This window comes from Periplaneta americana, chromosome 15 (assembly GCF_040183065.1).
Source record: "Periplaneta americana isolate PAMFEO1 chromosome 15, P.americana_PAMFEO1_priV1, whole genome shotgun sequence".
Taxonomy (NCBI): domain Eukaryota; kingdom Metazoa; phylum Arthropoda; class Insecta; order Blattodea; family Blattidae; genus Periplaneta; species Periplaneta americana.
In genome coordinates, this window is record NC_091131.1 from 24,774,078 (window position 1) to 24,799,963 (window position 25,886).

At 34.5% G+C, this 25,886-nt stretch overlaps 1 protein-coding gene across 6 annotated transcripts in view; it reads left to right on the top strand.

The window, feature by feature from the left end:
* The window catches only part of Eph (Eph receptor tyrosine kinase), a 1,260,465-nt gene that overhangs the window by 391,548 nt on the left and 843,031 nt on the right, over positions 1–25,886 (top strand). For all 6 annotated transcript variants that reach the window (XR_011336069.1, XM_069846836.1, XM_069846837.1 and 3 more), the window contains exon 2: positions 259–333. The gene's annotated coding sequence lies outside the window, so the exon portion shown is untranslated. The remainder of the gene's footprint in view (positions 1–258; positions 334–25,886) is intronic.

A 25,886-nucleotide genomic window follows, 5' to 3' on the forward strand; every position in this document is an offset into this window, starting at 1 on the left:
ACTTCGAGGAGAATTTTCTACATGAGCTCCTTAATAGTTTCATTGTAAAATTAGGTCAGTCTATTCTTCTTCTTCTTCTTCATTATCATCATTTCATACCGTGTTCGGGAAAGTCATTGATTGAATTTCCAATATGCTCAATCAGTTTAAGAGAGCAGTGTATTGTAATAATAAATTATTGCAGGAATTTTAATTTCCTCCTTTAAATTTTCAGAAATTTGATTCGAACAAATACAACATTGTAAAATTCCTTTGCAGAACGAAAAGTTACATGAGTGAAAATACGCGGAAGGCTGCATAGTGAAACTGACGCATTCTACACCAGTCATGCAGGTATGTCTAATGCTCGTGTTCTCGACCAGGAGCCTAGATGAACGCTCTGTATCATTCATAACATAATTTTATTATGGAACTGAACTGTGAATACATGAAACGTTAAAGGGATAGAATGTGTCATCTTCATCCCGCTCATTGTCAAATATGAGTTGAAGTGGTGTAAATAAAATAAAATAAATAGAAGAATGAATGAAATGAATGAGTATGTGAGTAAAAAATTAAGTAAACAAATAAATAGAAGAATGAATGAAATGAATGAGTATATGAGTAAAAAATTAAGTAAGTAAACAAATAGAAGAGTGAGTGAGTATGTGAGTAAAAATTTAAGTAAGTAAACAAATAAATAGAAGAATGAATGAAATGAATGTGTATGTGAGTAAAAAATTAAGTACACAAATAAATAGAAGAATGAATGAAATGAATGTGTATATGAGTAAAAAATTAAGTAAGTAAACAAATAAATGGAAGAATGAATGAAATGAATGAGTATGTGAGTACAAAATTAAGTAAACAAATAAATAGAAGAATGAATGAAATGAATGTGTATGTGAGTAAAAAATTAAGTAAGTAAACAAATAAATAGAATGAATGAAATGAATGCGTATATGAGTAAAAAATTAAGTAAGTAAACAAATAAATAGAAGAATGAATGAAATGAATGAGTATGTGAGTACAAAATTAAGTAAACAAATAAATAGAAGAATGAATGAAATGAATGAGTATGTGAGTAAAAAATTAAGTATGTAAACAAATTAATAGAAGAATGAATGAAATGAATGAGTATATGAGTAAAAAATTAAGTATGTAAACAAATAAATAGAAGAATGAATGAAATGAATAAGTATGTGAGTAAAAATTTAAGTAAGTAAACAAATAAATAGAAGAATGAATGAAATGAATATGTATGTGAGTAAAAAATTAAGTAAAGAAATAAATAGAAGAATGAATGAAAGAAATGAGTGAGTATGTGAGTAAAAAATTAAGTAAGTAAAGAAATAAATACAAGAATGAATGAAATGAATGAGTATATGAGTAAAAAATTAAGTAAGTAAACAAATAAATAAAAAAAGAATGAATGAAATGAGTATGTGAGTAAAAATTTAAGTAAGTAAACAAATAAATAGAAGAATGAATGAAATGAGTGAGTATGTGAGTAAAAATTTAAGTAAACAAATAAATAGAAGAATGAATGAAATGCATGTGTATGTGAGTAAAAAATTAAGTATGTAAACAAATTGATAGAAGAATGAATGAAATGAATGAGTATGTGAGTAAAAAATTAAGCAAGTAAACAAATAAATAATAAGTAACAAAATCTGAGGAAAACCTTCCAATGGTTTTGCACAGATCTCTTTTCTCTTGTTTAACCAAAATTTCTTAATATTAAAAAAAGCATCTGGTCTTGGATAGGTGATGTTGGCGATAAAAATGTGTAACATTTAGTTATCGAATTTTGTTACGTTTGGATGATAAAATTTTCTCACCCCTGACTAAGTGTGTATTTTAGGAGACCAATTTTAAGAACCCCAGGGTCATGAAAGCTTTCCTACAGTCCCGAATAATGCGCTACGAGTCCCTTTCCTACATATTTCTTTGTTAGCCAGCATCAGGCATTGTTAGAATTAAAATATGGGGATGTAATGGATTCAAAACGTTCGCCTTATTCATTCTCCCCAGGTAGAGGCGCTCCGGGATTCGAGATTGAACCTTATGGCCTTCATGACTTCCTATCTGAGGTCTTAGGATTCTGCTCTGGGTTTTAAAGCCGTTGCTTGTAACTCAAAATACAGAAATAACAGGGGTTGTATTCATCGGCAGGCTTTGGGGAGGGACCCGGTATTCATGTTATTGTATCAAGGTGTTTCGAGCATAATGGGGCCCGGTCAAAATGACCCTCATTGTACGAGAAAGGTATCATTTGCTATCCGTCCTGAAGGTCGTTGTCTGTAAGAAATGAAATCAGGCGCACTAAATAATTATCCTTCAGTCCACAACAGCTGATAGGTTGACGTTAGAAAATTGAAGTTTATCGTCTGAGAAACAGGATCAGTCCACTGGTGGAGAAAGACGTCCTTAAGCAGGAAGCATCCTTGATGTGCACCTATAAATCCGGACCTAGAAAAATCTTCTTTTCGCGTGTCATATGTTTTAAAGCCTGTTTCAGAGAAAACGAAGATGAGTTAAACTGTGGAGTCCAAGTAGAGATTCATTCATTCATTCATTCATTCATTGTGTCCACACCTGTGGAGTAACGGTTAGCACGTGTAGCCGCAAAACCAGGTGGCCCGGGTTCGATTCCCTGTCGGGGCAAGTTGAGGGTTTTTTTCCGGGGTTTTCCCTCAACCCAATACGAGCAAATGCTGGGTAACTTTCGGTGTTGCACCCCGGACTCATGTCACCGGCATTATCACCTTCATCTCATTTAGACGCTAAATAACCTAAGCTGTTGATAAAGCGTCGTGAAGTAACCTACTTAAAAAAAATTAATTCATAGTGTTCTGCCGAAGGTCACGTCTTTCACTGCAAACCCAGCATTCTCAAATATTTCGTATTTTCTGCCTTCCTCTTAGTGTCCGCATATGATTCACATAACATCTTAATGTCGTCTTCTGCCCCGAACTCTTCTCCCGTTCACCATTCCTTCCAGTGCATCCTTCAACAGACAGTTTCTTCTGTTAGTGACCCAACCAATTCATTTTCCTTTTACTGATCAGTTTCAGCATCATTCTTCTTCACCCACTATTTCTTTCCAACACAGCTTCGTTTCTTATTCTGTCTGTCCATTTCACACGTTCCATTCTTCTCCATATCCACATTTCAAGGGCTTCTAATCGCTTCTCTTCACTTCGTCGTAATGTCCATGTTTCTGCCCCATACAATGCAACACTCCATACAAAGTACTTCATTAGTCTCTTCCCTAGTTCTTTTTTCCAGAGATCCGTAGAAGATGCTCCTTTTTCTATTAAAAGCTATTAAAAGCACTTTATTCTTGTTCCTCCTACTATCACTCCTCCGAAAGTGTTGATACGACATGGAATAGGAAACTATTTTGGATTCATTGTTTTGCACCATGTGTAACGTAATTTATATAGTAGCAGCAGCACTAGTAGTGTACTTATAGGCTATACGTTGAAATTAAACTTCTTATGCTGTAAATGTGTAGTAAGTTACTCATTTTAAATGTTTGTGGAGTGAGAGACGATGAGTTTTATATTTAAACAGTTATAATCAGTGCTCTTCATAATTAAAACGTAAAATAAATTGTTAATAGTCGCTAAAATAAGATACAAAAACTGAAGCACATAAGACCAAATTGATTACTAAAAAACTGATTAAAATACTTAATCTGTAATTTTATTCTATTTAAGGCCACCAGCGTAGCTCAGGCATTAGCGCATTTGCCTGCTGTTCCTGAGTTGCGCTCGGATGTGAATTCTGCTTGGACTGATTACCTGGCTGGGTTTTTTCGAGGTTTTCCCCAACCGTAAAACAAATGTCAGGTGATCTGTTGCCATTCCTCGGCGTCATCTCGTCAGATACCATCTCGCTATCACCTATTCCATGGACGCTAAATAACCTAGTAGTTGGCGCTGTTAAATAACCAAACAATAAAAACAGTCTGTAAGCTGTATGGTGAACAACTATTTCATTATACTATTATGTATTTCACTGAACCAGTTGGGTCAGACATTTCAATCATTAATTGTTCGCTGATTGTTGTCGTTGTAGAAACATTCACTAAATCGTTGACAATTTGTAACTGAACTGAACAGTTGGCCTTGCGCTCCACGTCCATCACGTCCAGTTAGTTTTACAACCACTAACAAACTCTAACTTTAATACTGCTTGCAGAGGAGAGGTTATAAAATGTCTTTTTCCCTGTCCTGTATTTTCGCACTCGTGCCAGTTTACTCATTTTCGGTTTTGGCCCCATAGTCGACTGTTCATTTGCACATATTCTTTCACGCCATGCTCTCGCAAGATTTCAGCATATTTTTCTTCAAAAAGCTTCTCAATAAGGTAATTTCACTCACTAGTTTGACTATGTAACGTCACAACATTTCACGTAAGAATCACTACGCGGCAGCAACCCCACTTCTAATTTATGCATTAATTTGTGTAAATTGGTGGAAAATTCAAACATCAACTTTATTTAAATAATAATAATAATAATAATAATAATAATAATAATAATAATAATAATTTCTTTTGTATAGCCTTCCCCTTTTATACTGGCTTAACCCTTTGCATCACAAATTAATTTTTTATGTTTTTCATTTCATGGTTCATAACAAAGCTTCGATCAATTTTTTTCAACATTTTAAATCTGCACACAATTTCAAAACTTAGCTGGCACCTCTCTGTATACTCAAAAGGTGGTTGCTTGGTGGAATATCTGCGTCATAAAATTTAGAAAAAAAAAAAAAAAGACGGTGGTTCTTCTGAACAATCACTATGCTGCAAAGGGTTAAAACGAATGCTGAGCTATGGAGCAACACTTGACAGGCACAATTATGATGCTCCCTGGACTTGTGATCAGCACGTCGCAGCATCAACGTTGAGACAGTACATAACAAGGGACAAAAACCCAATCCCGTGGACGGAAGGTAATTATCATCCATTGCTCGCGCCGGTAATCGAACCACGTGCACTGGTTGGTAAGCGTATACACAATCCACATAGCGACAACGGCGTACAATAATAATAATAATAATAATAATAATAATAATAATAATAATAATAATAATAATAAACTAAATGCATATATTCCGTTGCAATGTCCTGAACTAATAGAAATGAATTGGCTTGTAAAGCTCGCTGAAAATACGTATAGTTCCATGTTGGGTATAAATGATAACTTGATAAGCTATAATAATGTGCTTCAGGCAAATATTACTATTAACAAAAGAGTGTTTTTAGTTTTTCTATTAAATGTGAAGCTTTATCTATTGAATAAAATAATGACAATGTGGGTCACAGTGTGGGTGTATGGAAGCCGACCAGTCCCACAGTTATAGTTTCATTAATTATTTTACGTAATTGTGCGTGTTCTCCATTTTACAGAGCCGTAAAATCGATGAAATTTCGCACCGAATTTCAACCCTTGGCTTTATTTCCGCGGAGGGAAGGTGCATTAGCGTGTTTCATTTGTTTCCGATAGCGCGGATGTACGCTATGGGTTCCCATCGCGACGCAGAGTTCCACTAATTATAAAATATCCAGCGCCGATTCCAAATGAATTGCATTATTTTGATAACACGCCGCCAGAATGACCGTATTAGCGTAGATATGCACAACGCATGCCGCTGATAGTCTCTCAGTCGTACCAACCCCCCCGTACTTCCGCTAAATGACTTATCGCAGGGGTCACAATCTCATTCTGCGGTTTTCAGCATTTTGTCTCTTGATTGTCTGACCAGCTGTGCCCTCGTTTTTAGGGAGGGGAACGCCTGATAAGTACACAAAGTCGATTTTAAGTGAATGGCTCTCAATTAAACTACTTGTTGCACCATGTGGCGATCTGTCTGTCTGCATTCCCAGAGGGATGTCATCGTGTGTAAAAAAATTGTAATCCAACGTTTTGACTCAAGAGATTACGATTACTATTGTAAAATTAGAGAACCCGATTTAAAGTACTGACAGCTGAGATAATATTGGTCCATATTATTATTATTATTATTATTATTATTATTATTATTATTATTATTATTATTATTATTAGCGATATTACTTTTATATGCTAGGGGAAAATCCACAAACGATTAGGGAAAACGCGGAAATTCTAGTTGAAGCAAGTAAAGCGATAGGGTTTGGAAGTAAATCCCAAAAAGACTAAGTATATGATTATGTCTCGTGACCAGAATATTGTACGAAATGGAACTATAAAAAATTGGAGATTTATCTTTCGAAGAGGTGGAAAAATTAAAATATCTTGGAGCAACAGTAACAAATATAAATGACACTCAGGAGGAAATTAAACGCAGAATAAATATGGGAAATGCCTGTTATTATTCGGTTGACAAGCTTTTGTCATCTAGTCTTCTGTCAAAAAATCTGAAAGTTAGAATTTATAAAACAGTTATATTACCGGTTGTTCTGTATGGTTGTGAAACTTGGACTCTCACTTTGAGAGAGGAACATAGGTTAAGGGTGTTTGAGAATAAGGTTCTTAGGAAAATATTTGGGGCTAAGAGGGATGAAGTTACAGGAGAATGGAGAAAGTTACACAATGCAGAGCTGCACACATTGTATTCTTCACCTGACATAATTAGGAACATAAAATCCAGACGTTTGAGATGGGCAGGGCATGTAGCACGTATGGGCGAATCCAGAAATGCATATAGAGTGTTAGTTGGGAGGCCGGAGGGAAAAAGACCTTTGGGGAAGCCGAGACGTAGGTGGGAAGATAATATTAAAATGGATTTACGGGAGGTGGGATATGATGGTAGAGACTGGATTAATCTAGCTCAGGATAGGGACCAATGGCGGACTTATGTGAGGGCGGCAATGAACCTCCGTGTTCCTTAAAAGCCAGTAAGTAAGTAAGTAATTAAGGGTTATTACTTTTACCTGTTTTTTAACGACACTACTGTTCTCCAACCAGAAGATCAACCGTGAAAGTAATGTGCTTACTGTTGCGTCATCTATTGGAACGAAGTAGATAAATAATATTATCGTTATAACGTCAGTTTAAAAACCATGCGCTCTCTTGCATTTGTTATTTCCTGTATGAAGAGATTAAAAGACCAGGATATTAACTGTGATGTAATTTTGTAACTAGGGTAGTATCAATATGTCTGTATCAATTTATGGTTTGTGCTGTGAGAGCTAGCCAATAGAGATATGAGTACCCAGGTGTGTGACCTTATGACATCTCATGACATCAACATTCATTCACAGCATCATCCCACTTCCCTTCATTCCCTGGAGACTTTCTCGTGGTTGGAGTACAGTACATCAGTTGTGCAGTATTATAGCGTTGATAGAATCTGAGGATTGCCATTGGATTACCTGACATTCACTTTAAGTTGGAAAAATCATAGAAACAACTTACGGGGACACTTCTGTGAGTTTTAAAACTTTTACAATTTTCATCCAAAATTTATGAATTTTAAACTACATAAATATACCTACAATACTATCATCTGTACAAAATTTTGTGCCATTAGGGCTAACAGTTTCGAAACGATATTTTTTAAATGTATTTTATATTGACGTCTCTAAAAAGGCTCCTTGCGTCACAATTTTTACAATTTTTAATTCGTATCAGCACAAAAGCTTGAAAATACTCATGGGAACATAAATTAATTAGTTTTTTGAGCTCGGTCTAAATAGAGAGCCACAGTAAATTTTTAAATCGATTTTCTTAATTTTTTTACCACTATTTCACCATAGTGTCCCCTTAACTAGGTATCCGGTCTGAGCGAATTGAAATCCACGCTCGTACTCATTCTCGAATACGATCCTCCGACCTCTACTCAACGCCGTTGCAGCGGTCAAATGTCTATAATATATATATATATATATATATATATATATATATATATATATATATAAAAGGATTACCAATGAAATGTGTTTCTCTCTTCTGAGGAATAAAGTGGAGCTTGGCATGTGTCAGACTAATGATATCTTAAGCGGTGTTCATATGATGTGCTGGCAACAAAACTGTGGGTCTCACTATTTACAGACCTGTCAATATTATCAAACATACTTTGCATGTGCGTAAATTCTTGAAGTAAATATATAATTTGTTGATGTTCTAACCATATTATTCTGTATCAGACATTGATAACAATGATACATGGAGTAAGGACAATACTTACGGTGAATAGATTTTTCCCCTCTTAAGTATGCCTCTTTCATTGGCATTACCGACTTCTATTATTGGTCCATATTATTATTTTGGGCATTGGTAACGACACTTATAAACATTATTATTGGTCTATATTACTATTTTGACATTGGCAACAATGATACATTTAAAATTATCTATTATTATTATTATTATTATTATTATTATTATTATTATTATTATTTATTGCACAATGACACATTAAAATTAGTCTATCATTGAACCATATTATTTTGGGAATTGGTAACAATGACACATTTAAAAATTACTCTATTATTATCATCATTATTATTATTATTATTATTATTATTATTATTATTATTATTATTTATTGCACAATGACACATTAAAAATTAGTCTATCACTGAACCATATTATTTTGGGAATTGGTAACAATGACACATTTAAAAATTACTCTATTATTGGCCCATATCATTATTTTGGGCATTGGTAACGACACTTATAAACATTATTATTGGTCTATATTACTATTTGGACATTGGTAACAATGATACATTTAAAAATTACTCTATTATCATTATTATTATTATTATTATTATTATTATTATTATTATTATTTAATGCACAATGACACATTGAAAATTAGTCTATCATTAACCATATTATTTTGGGAATTGGTAACAATGACACATTTAAAAATTACTCTATTATTATTATTATTATTTATTGCACAATGACACATTGAAAATTAGTCTATCATTGAACCATATTATTTTGGGAATTGGTAACAATGACACATTTAAAAATTACTCTATTATTGGCCCATATTATATTTTGGGCATTGGTAACGACACTTATAAACATTATTATTGGTCTATATTACTATTTGGACATTGGTAACAATGATACATTTAAAAATTACTCTATTATTATTATCATTATTATTATTATTATTATTATTATTATTATTATTATTATTATTATTATTATTATTATTTATTTCACAATGACACATTGAAAATTAGTCTATCATTAACCATATTATTTTGGGAATTGGTAACAATGACACATTTAAAAATTACTCTATTATTATTATTATTATTATTATTATTTATTGCACAATGACACATTGAAAATTAGTCTATCATTGAACCATATTATTTTGGGAATTGGTAACAATGACACATTTAAAAATTACTCTATTATTGGCCCATATTATATTTTGGGCATTGGTAACGACACTTATAAACATTATTATTGGTCTATATTACTATTTGGACATTGGTAACAATGATACATTTAAAAATTACTCTATTATTATCATTATTATTATTATTATTATTATTATTATTATTATTATTATTATTATTATTATTATTTATTGCACAATGACACATTGAAAATTAGTCTATCATTAACCATATTATTTTGGGAATTGGTAACAATGACACATTTAAAAATTACTCTATTATTGGCCCATATTATTATTTTGGGCATTGGTAACGACACTTATAAACATTATTATTGGTCTATATTACTATTTGGACATTGGCAACAATGATACATTTAAAATTACTCTATTATTATTATTATTATTATTATTATTATTATTATTATTATTATTATTATTTATTGCACAATGACACATTGAAAATTAGTCTATCATTGAACCATATTATTTTGGGAATTGGTAACAATGACACATTTAAAAATTACTCTATTGGCCCATATTATTATTTTGGGCATTGGTAACGACACTTATAAACATTATTATTGGTCTATATTACTATTTGGACATTGGTAACAATGATACATTTAAAAATTACTCTATTATCATTATTATTATTATTATTATTATTATTATTATTATTATTATTTAATGCACAATGACACATTGAAAATTAGTCTATCATTAACCATATTATTTTGGGAATTGGTAACAATGACACATTTAAAAATTACTCTATTATTATTATTATTATTATTATTATTATTATTATTATTTATTGCACAATGACACATTGAAAATTAGTCTATCATTGAACCATATTATTTTGGGAATTGGTAACAATGACACATTTAAAAATTACTCTATTGGCCCATATTATTATTTTGGGCATTGGTAACGACACTTATAAACATTATTATTGGTCTATATTACTATTTGGACCTTGGTAACAATGATACGTTTAAAAATTACTCTATTATCATTATTATTATTATTATTATTATTATTATTATTATTATTATTATTATTATTATTTAATGCACAATGACACATTGAAAATTAGTCTATCATTAACCATATTATTTTGGGAATTGGTAACAATGACACATTTAAAAATTACTCTATTATTATTATTATTATTATTATTATTATTATTATTATTATTTATTGCACAATGACACATTGAAAATTAGTCTATCATTGAACCATATTATTTTGGGAATTGGTAACAATGACACATTTAAAAATTACTCTATTGGCCCATATTATATTTTGGGCATTGGTAACGACACTTATAAACATTATTATTGGTCTATATTACTATTTGGACATTGGTAACAATGATACATTTAAAAATTACTCTATTATTATTATCATTATTATTATTATTATTATTATTATTATTATTATTATTATTATTATTATTTATTGCACAATGACACATTGAAAATTAGTCTATCATTAACCATATTATTTTGGGAATTGGTAACAATGACACATTTAAAAATTACTCTATTATTGGCCCATATTATTATTTTGGGCATTGGTAACGACACTTATAAACATTATTATTGGTCTATATTATTATTTGGACATTGGTAACAATGGTACATTTAAAAATTACTCTGTTATTATTATTATTATTATTATTATTATTATTATTATTATTATTTATTTATTTATTGCACAATGACACATTGAAAATTAGTCTATCATTGAACCATATTATTTTGGGAATTGGTAACAATGACACATTTAAAAATTACTCTATTATTGGCCCATATTATTATTTTGGGCATTGGTAACGACACTTATAAACATTATTATTGGTCTATATTACTATTTGGACATTGGTAACAATGATACATTTAAAAATTACTCTATTATTATTATCATTATCATTATTATTATTATTATTATTATTATTATTATTATTATTATTATTAATGCCACAATGGCAATTTAAAAAATTAGTCTATCATTGAACCATATTATTTTGGGGATTGGTAACAATGACACATTTAAAACTTCCTCTATTATTGGCCCATATTATTATTTTGGACATTGGTATTATCGCCGCGCTCTCATGGTTAACATTCGGCAGGTCTTTGAGCGGCCTCGTGCATAACATTCGGCAGGTCTTTGAAATTTAATTGTATTGTTGTTTGGAATTTCTTATGTCACCGCTCCAATCACTGGCCCCAATTTCAATATTGCAACCAATAAGCTGTTTCCATTATTAAATGACACCTACTTGTCTAATCCATGTGGACTAAAACCGAGGTTGCAATGTCTTGTGCTGAGGACGAACAGTATGTGATTAAAAATTATTATTAAAGAGTTATTATTAAGAATGTCAACGTACTCGTATATGAAATAATAATAATTATTATTATAATTATAATAATAATAGCCAGTTGCTTTCCTTTTGGACTGTGCCGTCTATTTTCTCTGAAGTCGGGATTCAATCTAGGTTCGCCTTGTGACAGCCTAGCCACCAATGCACTGGGTGGCAAGTAACCCTCCACATCAAATCTACAGGGACATCATTTTATTTTTACTAACACTTTTAATATTAACCTCACTGTACCTTTGGATTAATGATTGAGAACCGGAAACACCGTTTTCTATCCCCTTCCACGACTGGAGTTCGATGATACGGCGTAATATACAAACAAATCACTTTATTAGGTATAGGAGGGAAGAGAAGTAGTTCATCCATTTACGTAAACTAGAAAATATCGCGATTTTGAGTTTGATAATTTTCATTAGGTTTTTGTTTAATCAAAATACAGTACAGTATTAACAATAATTGTTTTTACTCACTAATTGAGCTGTCCATGCGAACGTATTCATTATGCAGTGTATATTATACTGTCTACAGCACATTAGCGTACAATATAGAGAATGAAGTTAAATTGAAAAATAATCATAATATGGATATTTAAACACAATTTTTAAAAATGTTGGCCGTTCATTTCGATACAGGCTTCAGTTCTGTTGTGCATATTATCGCACTATAGACTATTGTACCTAATTCCAATTATCAGGTTCGTCCTTCGTACTAGTAACTCATGTTGAAATAATTCTGTACCTACTCTATGAAATAGTACCTTACGTACTGTAAATTCAATCTTCACTTCTGCCCGATTCGAAAAGATAAAATTACTCAGGCATGCTATCTACTGTCCGTTCAAGTGGTTATGTCGCAGGATCGTAGAAAGAGGGGAAATCATGTGACAGTTAATTACTTAACGAGGCCCTTTTATTTAAGTTATTTTAAACAGTTGTATAATATTACGTAGACGTCCAATTCCTAACAGAAATTAATGTTCTCAGAAAAGAGCTAAGACAGCCTAGTCACTAGCCTTTACAGAGGGCGAATAGAAGCTGGTAGGGGAAACCCGGATGCGACGTAGGCAAATGGACGACAGCACCTGTGCAAAAATGATTCAATATTGAAAGCTCTTTCGTCACTGGAAAACGCGAACATATTTCTGGCACGTACTGTTCACTATGACCGTAAGGCTACTATGATTGTATATGCGGTCTTGGTTGTGTGTGGAGGACGGTTGAACTTCATTAGTAGAAGGGGTGGGAGTGAAGTACATTAAAAAACTCAGGTACAATAAAAATTGAAGTAAAAATAAAATGATGTCCCTGTATTAGTCCATCTATCCGTCCTCTCTATACAGTAGTTCGATTTAACCTATCATTGTTAATTCGACTATTGCTCCGGTACCGTCATCACATCGTTGTGAATAGTCTCTATATTTAAAAATGGATGCCGAGTGAAAAATTTCGATTTTTGACCTACTACAGCTTTCGTAGTTATAAATGTTCCCATATATGGACATCTGCACATGCAGTTCACCGTGTTGCATATATTTATCAGAGTGATTATCCATTGTGACACATGTAGCGTTGAGTGTAATTCAATGCAAATAACAGTCTTACAAGACAGGTCAGGCTCACGGCATTCCGCTTTGTATTATGTGTTAAACTGGTGTCAATTCTGATATATGTCCATTGCATACAACCTTCCTTCTAGTTTACATAGCGAGAGCCTTGTATAAATAGTGAGCACACAAATAGTAGCACAAAAAATTACTGCGGATAATTAATTTCAGGTTCAAGTCTACCTACACCACAAAGGAACGTTTGCGGCACAGTCTTTTTCATGGACCTTTTAAATAATTCAAAAATCAAACAACAAAGGCGCGAACAACAAAAGAAACCAATCAAGGATGTAAGAAACACCCACCTTTGAATAGTGACGCAATAAAAAACTGTCCTTGCGCCAGAAGCAAGTGGTTAATAACAACGTGGATACGTGCGTAATATTCTAGAGCAGTTTATAATGAGAGCCGGGCAGACAGCGAGCTAAGGAACGTCGATAAATGTCTGGAATATTGATTCAGTATTGTTCTGGGTAGCTTAATAATATAAGTGATTCAGGTTCATGGAAGCTACTTCAAATCGAGGTCTGTTTTACTTGATATTGAATGATTAACACACCCAAAAAAGGAAATTATTCTTGTAACTCACTGGAGTTTCTGTGTAACTTTTTCATTTATCTGTTATTATAAGCTATGTACAGAGAAAGTGCTGTGATCATCTAAAATATTGTATATTTATGATGACTTACAAGAAAATAGACAGGCTATCCAGCGTATAGATAATTATACAGTATGGACACTTCGCGTCCGTACCTTTGATGTAGCCGGACTGATTTCAATGATCTTCAAACCAGTTTGAGCGAGAGATTCTACTTTCTCCCAGGAGTTGGCGCTGACATCACACCAGCTAGCAGTCGACACAGCGGAAATGTAACACATAAAATTAATACATCTAGGTACATTATGTACTCAAATAAAATAAATTGGACTGATGAAATAATAAATCCGTCATTAATTGTAAAGTCTAGACTCTAGAGTTTCTTTATAATGAGAGTTGAGACGTTGACCCCAACAACAATTAAAATAATATGTAAAGATTTGATAGACCTGAAAATGGAAAAACAAAATCCCTATGAGAAGTAAAACCATATACCTATATTGTATTGCATACAAATATTAAACGAATTTGATACATAATTTTATAATGTATTATATTATTTTATAATATAATTTATTAATTATAAAATATAAAAAAATTATTACAACTAGTTCGTCACTGACAAATAAGGAAAAGCTGTTAACTTGAATTTATTTGAAGCAAAGCGTTATTGGATTATGCAATAAGGTAGGCAATGTTTGGATCCCGGGTCTCAACTCTATACTCAGTTATTATCTTAGCGTGTGCTCGATTATACTAACCTCTAGCGCTTGAAAGTAGAACTAAACGCCGGAGCACAGAGAAACAAAACTCAGGAAAATTCGCTCAGTGTCCATTCTATATAATCCCTATTCGCTGAGCTATCCTCCGCGGGAAATCTCCTGCATATGACCTTCAGCGGCTTCACAGCTCCTGCGAATCACAGGAGTGCAGCGTTGTCTAATAAAAGGATATCGCTATCAAAGGGGACGTTGGCGATCGGGCATTTAATTCTGAAATTCAGTAGCTTGCCAGATATAAAGATAATGCATTTATAAGTACGTCCGAAAAAAACCGTAATTTTAGGTCAAACCGTTCCCTCTATACAATTATTACAAGAATATGGATTATAGTGCAGTGTTCGAACTTACGCATTCCGGAAGAATAGCGCTATTGTTTAGAACGCCTGCATCACTAAAGACATGTAGATACAAGAAAAAAAACACACACACACGATGAAGCTGACGCACTCTTATCATTCTTGTTCTTTATTTATATTTTCAAAAAAAAGAAAAAAAAAAAGCAGATTATTTCTCGTTCACGTGAAAGAATATTTGAAGCAGTGGCGGCTCCTGCATATTTCTTAAGAGGAGGAAAGAAGTTAATAGCACGAAATGACACCTTCTTGAATGAAACATGCTATAAATTAGCCTACATGCATACATGCAAGACCAGGTAGTGTTGGGGTTGGCCTACCCTTCTGTATAGCAATAATCTGTTCTTGTAAACCGAGTTTCCTAAATTGTCCAAAATATATTATGTTTTCACTTGCACAAATTAACAATTACAAGGAAATTCACAACCTCGTACTATTTTTCGAGCACACTACAGAATCACACGTGTTGGAAGACTAGCTACTAACTCGTAACCAGAACCGTTTTACGGAAATGGGAATGGGAATGGGAAATAGTCTGAGGAAAGCGATAACACTGCACCCACACGTGGTCTGTGTTGCCACATGTACATTTTACAAGTTCAGTATCACATGCTTTTGAAGAATGTCAGTTCTTGTAAAGCCATACTATCATTATTGTTCAAAGCTGCCGGTGGCCGATTAATTTTTTTATGTTAAAAATAATGTAGTTTGGGGTACCTACTTTCAGTTCCAAATATATTTGTACAAAACTGACAACTTGGCTGTTGCCCTGTCTAGTAAACAATGAATAGAAGTGAATTTCAGGGGCCAACTACGTAGAACTACTTCCGCTTTGTTTTACATAAACCCGACTTTAACTTTCAAATATCCACGAAAGTTTCAAACCATGAATAATAGGCTATATAAAGTGCAATGAATAATATTTTTGATTTATAATAAAAAAAAAGTTTATATGGTGTCTTTCATAGCGTTGCGTTAAAACTGTTTTTATTGTGTCTCCTCCTAGATGTGTTATAAGTCCGGTTGAATGCAGCATCGTTAGATGGCAGCGGTAGCGAGCTTGCTGCACGACCAGTCGGTTTCTATTTCTCGCCCATGCCTGATTCAGAGGAGGACCTCCTCTCTCTCCTTTCATTTACTTGTTTTAAAACTCTGCTTCTTTCTCTGGCCGCTAGTGCGCTGTTGTCTATGTGTGTTAACTGCAGTAGAGGAGGAATGGAGTGCCTTTCCTCCACACAGACAATCTCGCATCTTTCTCACAGTGCCTTTCCTCCACACAGACAATCTCGCATCTTTCTCACAGTTTTCTACAGCACATGAGCGCGCGTCGTTTAAAACTCGATCAACCGAGTTTTTCTTCTAGCTGTGAACTTAAAAATGATCGAATTTTCCTCGAATTTCAAGGCACATATTTTATTTGGTATTTACTTTCAAAAGAAGAAAATGTGAGGAGGACGTTCCTCCCTTCCCTCCCCCGAGGAACCGCCACTGATTTGAAGAGTCCACTGCGAGAATGATGGATGTCACTTTCTTGTCGAAAATGAACCAAGACTGTCAATGCATAGCTTAAGACATATAGAATGTACATAGACAGTTATATGGCATTAACACTGATAGTCTTTGTCCAGTAATGATCGTAAAATCACAGTTAAGCTTTGGGCGCTAAGCATTTCAAACTTTCAATTGCTTCTCCTGCAAAATGTATTCCAAATGACATCCATCATTCTTGCAGTGGACTCTTCATTTCTGTTACACCTTGTCGTTCAGTAAAGGAAGTGGTAGTGATAAAAGAGAGACAAAAGGTTGTTTTTCACGCAGACCACGCACAATTGATATTTAGAGTTTACTAGTTTTTATTTTTAACATTCCAGCGTTTTTCCTCTTTTAACAGAGAAAAGGCTGAGTCTTGAGTCCTTCGACGAAGCGACAACGGTCGTTTAATTCTCCGTAACTCGGAAATCAGTAAAGATTTTGAGTAGAAAGAACTTTTAAAAGTTGTTTCCATTATTTTTCAACATTTCTCTCACTTCGATCCCCCATCTAACTTGAAAAATAAAAAAGTTTGCCGCTTACCAACTTCTGAAGGTGTAAATGTTTATTTTGAACAGATCACTTCGAAGTTACTATATTTTCTATCTCTGTTTCCAAAAAAAAAGATTTTGATTTCGATTTTTTCTATGCTTTTCTCAGACATTTACCCATCAGTCATAAAAATTACAGCACGATTCATTGACTATCTTAGGAGCTACAAATATTTAACGCAGCGGGAAACTAATTTCTCCCTCCCTCCGGTTCCGGTGTCGCCGTCTCTCTTCCCTCTCACCGTGAAATGTGACGTCGCATAGAGGCAAAGATATCTTCGAGATCTATACCATTTTTATAAGGAGAAATGGTATGAAAACATAGGAAATATTGGTTTCATTAAATAAATTCGGAGGAACAGAAGTACCCCGGGGTAACCTCTCATCCTCGGAATACGTGCACCACATTATCACTCCAGTCAACACAAGGGCTCAAACCTATCTATGTCTGCAGAATAAACCTCGCGTCCTAGCACTGAGGTATCGCACCTGCAATGTATAAACACGCCCTAATCACGATTCTATCCCCCAATCCTTTGTTTGAAAGCTTGATCTAATACGACTCTGTTATCTGGAGTTAAAAAAGGTTACAGTCTTCATTATCATAGTGGGCGCGCATATGGATTCGAACCCGTCCTTGTTGACTGTTATGTAATAGAGCGGCAAGTGTCTATTAGGGCCGAGAATCATCATGCCTGGCTCATATCTTAATCGTCGTTGTTATCGTCTGTAACAGGACGTCGTCAGCATCATAAAACTCCCGTATTTGGCGAGACAGCATAACCTGTAACCATGGAGACCAGAGTTGGCAGTACCGCTTCTCAGCTAGGCGACAAAACCAATGGGCTGGCTATAAGACATTAAATTTCAGAAGAATAAGAAATACTTTCTCCACTACCTGAACAGAGACTACGTGCTGGAAGGACTGGGGTTCAAGCCCGAATATTGTATCTCACTATTAACTATAAAATCAACTCCTGATTGTGAGTCTAGTCAATATCCTATAAAATCAGGGCTCGAAATGGGCTGGTGTGCAATAGGGGAGAGTCGGGTAGTATCGGACATCGGGTAATATCGGACAGTGAGTTTCTTTCATCTACCACACGATGATAGTACCTGATTGGCATGGTTACGTTTCTGTGATGTCACATAGAGAACCGTAACCATGTCATTCAGGTACTACCATATGGTGGTAGATGAAAGAAACGCACTGTCCGATATTACCCGATGTCCGATACTACGCGACTCTCCCCTACTGGTACTTCTTTACCTTAAAAAAAAACATACATACGTGTTCTGCGAAATGGCAGGCCCTTCACTGCAAACCCAGCATTTTCCAATCTTTCCTATTTTCTGCCTTCCTCTTTGTCTCCGCATGTGATCCATATATCTTAATGTCGTCTATCATCTGATAAATTCTTCGGCCCCGAACTTTTCTCCCGTTCACCATTCCTTGCAGTGCATCCTCCATTAGGCAGTTTTTTCTCAGTGACCCAACCAGTTCCTTTTTCTCTTCCTGATCAGTTTCAGCATCATTCTTTCTTCACACACTCTTTCTAGAACAGCTTAATTTCTTATTATGTTCATTTGTCCGACAGGATTTGAACCCGGACAAGCTCATTTCACGGTAAGGCATGCTAACCGTTACTCCATAGCAATGGACAGTTTTTTTTATAATTATGCGTATTTTCAATATTTAAAATGAGAAAACAATCTTATGAAGTAAGGAATAATTATCATTGATTCAATTCGTTATATAATACTTTCTGGGGGAGGGCAAAGCTTAATTGGGATATCCCGGTCTCCGATTGAGTCAAAAACTCTGATAGAACTGATATTTAACCTTTGCGGTGAATTTTAGTGAAGCTCGGAAGGCCTAATCAGTCAATTCCACGCTGGGGCACCCTGGGATCTTTTAAAATGCGAAAGAGAGAGTGGTATGCGGAAATCAACGGAAAGCTACGGTATATATCTTTCCCAAGAAAAACTACAAACATAAAAAATGAAGCTGTGTTGAAAAGTGTGGCTGAACAAAGAATGATGCTAAACTGATCAGGAGGAGAAAAAGAAATTGGTTGGGTTACTGAGAAGCAACTGTCTGCTGAAGGATGCACTGGAAAGAATGGTGAACGGGATAAGTGTTCGGGGCAGAAGAAGATATCAGATGATAGAGATATTAAGATACATAGATCATATTTGAAGACAAAGAGGAAGACAGAAAATAGGAAAGATTGAAGAAAACTGGGTTTGCAGTGAAAGACCTGCCCTTGGGCAGAAAACTACGAATGAATGAATACTTTCTGTACAAGCATGGAATGAATTTTATTTCTAAAATCGATTCAACAATTCGTTAGAATATTCTCTAGGCGTCTAGGCTATGCGAAATATGGAATTAATTGTTACCATTGATTGAATTCGTAGCAGTTTTTATTGAATTCTCAAGAATATTGTTTACAGTTTTAATTGAATTCATAATACGAAAATGAAAACAGATATCTTTCAAATGAATGGTAATGCATATAAATAGGCTTCGTATTCCAGCTACCTAAAGACTGAAGTTAAAGACACATTTGGTATATAGTACGTCGAACAAAGGTAATGCAATGGATAAAGATATAAACAAACAGGTCGTCGCTGCATGTTCGTGGAATACAGTCAACTCCCGACGTTCTGAAGCTATATTAATAAACACATGCTTGAGCCATGACGTTCATTTTCATCGTGATCTTTGCAGTGAATAATAACGTGCATTCGTAAGTTACGGAACTTAAAATGATTTCATATTACAAGAAATTCTTTCAATAGCATGTGATGTTATTAGTGCATGATGTAGTACAAGATATTCTTATTGTCCAATATTTTTTTGTGTTTCATTAGGTTACTGCATGCCGTTCATCACTGAAAACCCACTAATTTTCTATGTACTTGACAAGATGGTGAAAGTATCGCAATAATTTACTCGCTCGCCGACAAATGAAACTCTTTCTCGACTCCACGGAAATCTATTAGAAACGGAATTCGATATATAAGACGGGTAGAAGACCATTAGGTAACTACAGAGTTTTGTTCATTTTGCTTTTACTGTACTCCCGGAAGAATTAGAGCTCAACAGATCTCTCCATCGCAGTGAACCTCTTCAACAGATTATACGTTAACTTACTGGAGCATAAAGTTTTCCTATGAATTCAATGTTAAGTACTCTTAAATGTTTCATTGTTTGCGGAATATAGAACAGTTTTCAACAGTCCAAAGAACATTCCTGTCAATTCAATGTCAATTATTTATTCCAAATTTATTAAGCTATCAGTTCCTAACGCCTCACACTATTTGACGGTGAATTCGGTGATATTTATTCGTTTATATGTTTTTAGTAACACCGATTTACCCCTTTGAATTCACTATTAGTTATTTATATGTAGGTTCCGTATTCCAGCTACCTATAAATTGGAATGAAGTTGCCTGATTCGAAGTATATGTGGCGTCACAGCGCAGGTATAGGTACGTTCATATACAAAATAGAAATTCCCTAAAATGTAAATTGTTTAATTTATTAATTGAGATATTGGCACTGAACATCATGGTAGACTACACAAATCCATGCTAAACGTTGCTCGAATTAATATCTGTAACGTATTGTTTCTTTTCGATTGCATTCAACACATTTTGTGTGCCTTAGGTTGTTGCAGTGTCTTTCAGTGCACTGTTTTTGTCACTTTTACGTTTATTTTACACAATTTATATGTAATGTTGTCTATATTGACAGTGAAAATATTAGTTCAAATATCCTCAACTATGTCCTGCAATATTACACACTTGAGACATTTTACCTTTACACTGAACCTTCACTCGGCCACAAAGGTGTAGTTATTTAAATAATACCATTAGTAACAGCAGTGATCGATAAGACTGCTCACTATGACTGCATACCGATTTTCACTTTCTACTGGGTGTTCATTTCAAAGTGTGTTATGACGTCACTATTGTTGGGTCACCGATTTGAAGCGAGTTTCAGCTTATATGTTAGAGAAGTTGCCTATTATTTAAGGCGTTCTTCAATCTGAATTTGAGAACGTGTACGGTATAACTTGAATGTCGTAGCAACAGATGGCGGTCTGTACGGTCTGTGTGCTACCACAACCTCTTTCGAACTGTGTTTTGCGCCGGCAAGTCGTACGCAGGGTATTTGTTATCATCGGTTGCGTACGGTAACATTCCAGAATACAAATCAAATGCTCCGTGTCCATGTTGACCGTCGAAGTTAATGTCAACAAATACGTAAGTAATCGTCTTAACCCTCTCCCCCATATCCCGACAGTAAGAAAAAAAACTCACTTCAGTACGTGTTTCCAAACAGTTCACATTCTTGCCACTACTGGCGTTTCCGTACGTATTGGTAAGTAATCTTCAGAATGAACGCCGTACTTGCTAAGCAACTTCTCTCGCATTTAGGTAATACGCCTTTGCGGAAGTGTAGGAAGATTGAATTCTCTAGGCTCATCGGATAGCCACGTGACGACATACAGCGAGCCATGACACATTTTGAACTGAACACCCAGTAGAGGAAGAGCGCAGAGGATGCGTAACTATTTTGTATATGAACGTACCTATACCTGCGCTGTGACGCCACATATACTTCGAATCAGGCAACTTCATTCCAATTTATAGGTAGCTGGAATACGGAACCTACATATAAATAACTAATAGTGAATTCAAAGGGGTAAATCGGTGTTACTAAAAACATATAAACGAATAAATATCACCGAATTCACCGTCAAATAGTGTGAGGCGTTAGGAACTGATAGCTTAATAAATTTTGAATAAATAATTGACATTGAATTGACAGGAATGTTCTTTGGACTGTTGAAAACTGTTCTATATTCCGCAAACAATGAAACATTTAAGAGTACTTAACATTGAATTCATAGGAAAACTTTATGCTTCAGTAAGTTAACGTATAATCTGTTGAAGAGGTTCACTGCGATGGAGAGATCTGTTGAGCTCTAATTCTTCCGGGAGTACAGTAAAAGCAAAATGAACAAAACCCTGTAGTTACCGAATGGTCTTCTACCCGTCTTATATATCGAATTCCGTATCTAATCGATTTCCGTGGAGTCGAGAAAGAGTTTCATTTGTCGGCGAGCGAGTAAATTAATGCGATGCTTTCACCATCTTGTCTGTCTGTCCCATACACTCGAGTGAAAGTCGACTTTCTTTAATTACTGAAGCTAGATAAACCTGTCGCTTCAATAAAACCTTTTAATATTTTTCTTTTGTTTCTCTTTGCCGCAGTTGTAAATCTTTCAAAGTTTCTAATTTTATAAATCATCTCATTTGTCATGGTCTAACACTGGATGCTAATTGGAGACTTGTTCCTGAAATCAATTCTAACGTAATGGTACACAGTAATTTTGGGGAGAAGGTACTCAACTTTTGACCTATAAATTTCATGTTTAGCAGCGGAATACCCCGCTCGACGCGGTCACCTCTATAAGAGTGAGTAATGGTTGTTTCCGTTGTTCATTTCTTCATCCTCTCACGTATTAGTGAAGATAGAAGGATTCTAATGTCTTCCCCATCTTCGATAAATAATTTATAACGTTTATCTCATAAATTTCTTTGTATTCAATGCATATTCATCCTTATTATAAAAATAAGGAAAAGCTGATTTATAGATCAAGTCAGCGTATGACTAAGGTATAAACTTACTGCTTAATATAGGCTCGCAGATTCCTCTGTAACATCATATAGACGTCAGGTTTAATCCTTTAATGCTTCTTTATGAAGTTTGAAGTTTCAGCGTCTCCTGTAAGGATATTACAAACTGACCAATTCTCAATTGTAATAAAGTTGTAAAGCAGTAAGTATTGTGTACCTATAAACCGTTTCGTCGTGTGATAGTTAGGTTTCCTCTGCATCTAAATTTTGGGATTAATGTCGGAGAATGTAAAAAAAAAACAGGTATTCTAAATTTACTTTGAAATAGCATTCAGTAGGTATGTATAAATCTGCAGGGGGAAAAAAAAGCTGTAATGTTAAACTTTCAACTGCCTTTTGTTATGAACTTCAAGTTTTCTATTTTTATTATGAGATTTTTGTAATAAACGAGCAATGACCAGATCTATCGGCTTCTTTTCCCCTTATTTTTCATGGCTCACTTTTTTCTGCTTCATCGCTTAATATATTATATCTGATGTCGTGCGTTAAACAGCCCATTATTTGATACTTTTCAATTTCTAAAGTATCACTTTATGTCATGTAAATTTAAAAAAAAAAAACATGTTGCTATGTATTTTTACATAGCGACGTGTTATAAAAATTGTATAATACGATCTTTGCAAAATAAGTAAAAAAATACACCCAACTAACTTTATTGCAATATTGCAGCACCACAATTTTATCATGAAATATTCAGACCAAAACTAGGAGGCTTAACACGCTTTAAGTCAATACGCTGTTTTCTGTGACCTTCAGTTTTTTGTTCATATACCGTTCTTTTTATCGCTTGAAGTAGATTCGTACAATCTTTTTGATCTTTCTAGTTAATTAGTGCTGCTTATGATTAGGTTTTCTCCGGAGCGGTTGTTTACGCGTTTTCAATCGGAGACCTCCGGTTACCTCCGATTGATGCAGCGCAGGTTGTATATGTGCTGTGGCGCAGACATACACTTTCCGATGAGCATTCCTTTAATCGGATCAGGTAGTGATTCGAGTCCGCTGACGTCTACGTATCTATTAAAATAAGTTCTAATTTGTTGTTAGTCTCTCTTTTATGTTAATCTCTCTCTCTTCTTCGGCTCTTTTTTTGTGTTGCTTAAAGTGCTACGTTAGCTGACAGATTTTTTTTCTAGTTTTGAAATTCATAGTAGCCTATATGTGAAAAGACGTATTAGTTTTATGTCATTGATCGAATTAATAACATTCAATCTAACTGAAAAACTAACGCAGAAGTAAAGCTTTTCAGTAGCTAATGTAAACATTTATACTTTAATTCTTCTAGAAACTCTCGTTTAATCGGAAACAGGATTTGTCTATTATTATTCTAATCGGTTTAGTTAACGTAAAATATATTAAGGGAGCTTCGGAATGAAACAAAAGAAACGTGGGCTATCAGTGGGATAAAGTTTACTGTCCAACATAATTTATTCAGATTCTTCACCGGACAGGATTGTGATTATTGTGTTAAAGGGTGTCAGTATTTGAACTGCCTCTTCTAAAACGCGCCACTCTTGCTCTGTAATAAAAATATAAGCGGATATCAACTTAAGGATAATTGTAATTATATTATTACCACATGTTTCTTTAGTTTCATTCAGAAATATTTTAATCCAAACAGTAAAATATAACTCAAGTTGTCTAAACAGCAAAATATAACTCAAGTCGTCTTGTAAATAGTTCATATGTCTTTTATTTCCTCGAAAGTTACGTTTTAGAGAAATTTCAAGACTTTTTCCAAGACTGTTAACCTTTGGGAACAATAGCACTAACCAATTTAAAAATAAATCGTATCAAATGTCTTGCGTAATTGTTTTCATCAAGTTCGCGATTATGCGATCGCTTCAAATGGTCTAACAAATTCGAAGTTCCACCACCCTTAGAGTAAATTCGCCCACGAAATTTACAGTGTGCGACTTTATTATTACCTTCAACTAAATTAAAGAATTTCCATGCAACGGATATCCGATTTGATGCCATTTTATTCCCCTCACAACTACCGTCAATCCGTACGCGTCGGTCGTCCTTGAGCTAACTGTCGCTTCGCTCCGAACCACCGCATCCCTCCGTATGTCCCCTGTTCCACCTACGGTAGTACCGGAGATCACCGGTGGAGAGCTTTATTCGTAATCTCCGATTCCTCTGCGGTAGTAGTCAATCCGATGAGCAGCACTGTAGTTAATAAATTGCAATTTGGCACTAATAATAAATAATATTAAACTGCCCCCCCCCATTGAGGGTAGCCCTTACGGACTCAGTATATCCTAAAAAAAAAAATATTATACATATGTAAACATAGATATTAAGTTTTAAAAAAGGGAAACAAAGAAAAGGGCGTGAAAAATTACAATTGTTATTAATGTGGCACCATGTGATTAATTAGAATTTGGAAGGATTTTTTTTAACACAACTATCACAATGTCATCCCTCAGAGATGTTGGCAGAGCAAACTGCCGAAGAAAAATTCTTGGAAAAAAGCTGGTATAGTCCCTCGAGCATCTATGAGCAAGCCGAATACCTCAACGTGAATTAAGGCATATTTCAGCTTGAAATAGTTGACTGTAAGCTCATAGATCGACTTCTTCTCAAGGTGGACCTCGGCTGACTGATGACATTCTACTTCAAAACGTATCGTGGGGTCCAGAATGATGCCCTGTTTAGTGTCAGCATTGTACGCTAAATTATCTACTCGTCTCGTTGACCCATTTTCAGCTAGACAGGAGATTTCTTCTTCTACTATCCAGCCCTTATTTCTTAATGCGGCAGCAATTTTGGATCTTACAAGATGATGCCTAGAGTTCCTCAAGAGCAATCCCTGTTCACAGAACCCCAAGACGTGTGCTAAAGTTTCAATCTCCGGGCAGCCATGTCTGCACCGGGTACCGTCGAGAGATCTGCCGGGAACGGAACGAACAGCTGCTAAATTTGCTATCATTTTACAGATTCTAGAATTTCAGGTGGGGTTCTCAAAAGCTTTTCATCTTCGTTTTCGCTCCCATTATTTGATCGTTTTTCACAATT